Below are 3320 nucleotides of genomic sequence, written 5' to 3'. Positions count from 1 at the left end.
AAATTAACAGAAAATAATGAAGAAAATGCAAACCTATAGCAGGGTTACTGCCTCAAGAAATACCATCTTCTAAGTAATATCTTTCAGGAATCAAGAATAACTTCTCAGTTAAAATTTAAAACACGTAATGATAAAATTAATGTAATGACATCAAAAATGATTTAATTTAATTAATTTTAAGTTAACAGGCAATCTCATAGATCTGATTATGACAGATAATATCACTATGCATTGCTCTTATCCATCATTCTCCTCCATTGATCTCTTTCTTCTGCTTATGTAGTCTTCCCTTTGCTTTCAAACAACATATATTTAATTCTCTTCTCATTAGTCCCAAAATGCATAAGTAAGTGACGAGTGGTAATGAGAAGGCATGAGAGTGTAAAGAGACAAAGACATGGTCTATTTTAGTTTTGTCTTTTTAATTCTCCTTGCTTCCTTAGAAGAGAAAACAAGGACCTTGGTTCATTCATCACTCAGCTAACTTCACATTGCTGCATATCATCGACTGCCGATGAGAAAATCAAGAAGCCCACGGAAATGCAGCACACAAACTATACCAGGCCAACAGAGTTCATATTTATTGGATTCACAGATTATCTGCCACTCAGGTTCACGCTGTTCTTGGTGTTTTTCATAGTGTATACATTGACTGTCGTTGGCAATGTGGGCCTAATAATTCTAGTTAAAATTGACTTAAGACTTCAAACCCCCATGTATCACTTTCTTAGCAATTTGTCTTTCTTAGATATCAGCTATTCTACAGCCATTACTCCTAAAATGCTGGTAAATTTCTTAGCTTCCAGGAAGAGCATCTCTTTCTATGGATGTGCTGTACAGATGTTTTTCTTCGCATGCTTTGCAGATGCGGAGTGTCTTATCCTGGCAGCAATGGCATATGACCGCTATGCAGCCATTTGTAAGCCGCTGCTTTATTCTACGCTGGTGTCCCGACGGGTCTGTATCAGCCTCGTAATGCTGGCGTATTTTAGTGGAAGTATGACCTCACTGGTGCATGTATCCCTCACATTTATGCTTCCGTACTGTAGCTCCAACATTGTCAACCACTTTTTCTGTGACATCCCACCACTGCTTGCTTTGTCATGTGCAGATACCCGTATGAACGAGCTTCTGCTCTTTGCCTTGTGTGGCACAATCCAGATGAGCACTTTCATGGTCATCGTTGTCTCTTCTGCATCCTTATCACGGTTTTGAGCATCAAGTCCTCAGGAGGCAGGGGCAAAACCTTCTCCACCTGTGCTTCCCATCTCGTGGCTGTCTCCTTGTTCTATGGAACACTCCTCTTTATGTACCTGCGTCCCACCACCAGCTATTCCCCAGACACTGATAAGGTTGTTGCTCTGTTTTACACTGTTGTCTTTCCTATGTTGAATCCAATTATCTACAGCTTCAGGAACAAGGATGTAAAAAATGCAATCAAAAAATTATTTGAAAGAAATGGGATCATTAAATGAATGAGAATTCAAGTTACTTAGAAATATCCATTCTTGATTGATTATAATGATATAGTTTGTTATTATTAAAAAATTTCAGAGAATACTTTACTTTTACAATATTATAAATTTACTACTCTATGTGACCAGGAACACAGACGTTGAGAAATATTTATTCTTCATTTAAAGTGATACTTCTCCATTTATTTACCTTTTGATGAAAATTACATGAAACACAAGCATTTTTATATCCATAGCTTATTTGTTGACATAGATCCACATATTTTTCCCATAACTTTCTCACTAATTTTCCAAACATGTTCTGTTTAAGTCCCTGTCCATCTAGTCAGTCCATTAGCTATAGACCACAAATCAATGAATAATCACACATATGGCTATTTCTCATTACAAAAAAATGTATGATTATGTGTTTTAGAGTTTTTAATGCTGTGAAGAGACACCATGACTACAGCAATTCTTATGAGGAAACATTTCATTGTGGTGGCCCAATTGCAGTTTTAGAGGTTTAGTTCATTATCATTGTGGAGAAGAATATGTTGGCATGCAGGCTGAGGTGATGCTTAAGAAATATTTGAAAATGTGACATCTTGCAGGCAACAAGAAGTAGACTGAACTTAGGGAAGCTTGAACAAAAGAGCAAAGGCTGCCTACAAAGTTGCATCCTTTCTCCAGGAAAGCCATAACTCCTAATAGTGTCACTCCCTTTGTGGGTCATTTAATTTCAAACCACCACATTCTACTCCCTGGTCCTAGAGACCTATACCCAAATTCATTCAATACATTTTACTAAGTTACATAGTCTATAATATTGTCAAACCTGTTGCAAAGGCTCTTCTGAGATGAATGGGGAGCTCTTAATTTTAACTTGCTTATAAAAATCAAAATCAGAAAGCAACTCACATACTCCCAACATATAATGACACAGGTTATGCTTTACTGTTCTAAAATATATGGGAAGAGCATAGTGAGAAAATACTGTAACAAAGCAAGACCGAAAAACACCTGGGAAAATTCCAAACTCTGTATCTTTATGTCTAATGTCAAATGTCTCTATACCATTCAGTTTTGTTTTTCCCTTGAGGTGATTTCACTCCCTGTTAACAGCTCAATTTGGTAGATATCTCATGACTCTGGCATCTCGAATGTCTTGGGTTTTCCAAGGCAATCCAGGCTTTAACTTCACAGCTTCATCATTTGTTGAAATAAGAAGCGGCAGGCTGCGTCCCCGGCACCCAGCAGCCCCCACGGCTAGCTTTACCCAAAATAATTACACGGTTTGGCCCATTTCTATCTAGCCTCTTCTAGGCTAGCTCTCGCACCTGGACTAGCCCATTTCTAATAATCTGCTGTAGCCCACGAGCTGGTTTACCAGGAATGATCTTAACCTGCATCTGCCTGGAGTGGGAGAATCATGGCAACTCCTGACTCAGCTTCTTTCTCCCAACATTCTGTTCTGTTTACTCCTCCCACCTATGTTTTAACCTATGAGGGCCAAGCATTTCTTTATTGCTTAACCAATGAAATCAACAGATTGATATGACACTCCCACATCAATCATTGACCCCCCTGATACATGCCTGGCCTCCGTGGCTTTATTCCAATAGCATCTTTCTTCTATTCTTAACTCTAAACCCAGAAACACCAAATGGCAGAAGCTGCTAAGTCTGCTGCTTTCTGGAGCTGGAACATGACTCTCCTCACTCAGTTAAATCTTTATCAGCTGTCTGTCTTTCATGGTCTAAGCTTGGCTGCCCTGAAACTTCCTCTATAGACCAGGCTAGACTTCAATTTATATTTATATCTTCACCAACTTTCTGTTTTCTATAGTTTTCCTCACTGCCTAAA

The 3320-nt window shown here is 38.6% G+C and overlaps 1 pseudogene; it reads left to right on the top strand.

Annotated features, from left to right (window-relative positions):
• Positions 1-540: 540 nt before the first annotated feature.
• Positions 541-1475, top strand: LOC121445106 (annotated as a pseudogene).
• The last annotated feature ends 1845 nt before the right edge of the window (positions 1476-3320 follow it).

This window comes from Microtus oregoni, unplaced genomic scaffold (assembly GCF_018167655.1).
Source record: "Microtus oregoni isolate MIOR12 unplaced genomic scaffold, Mior012 000160F_ref0000428, whole genome shotgun sequence".
Lineage (NCBI taxonomy): Eukaryota > Metazoa > Chordata > Mammalia > Rodentia > Cricetidae > Microtus > Microtus oregoni.
This window is presented reverse-complemented; position numbering and strand designations above follow the sequence as displayed.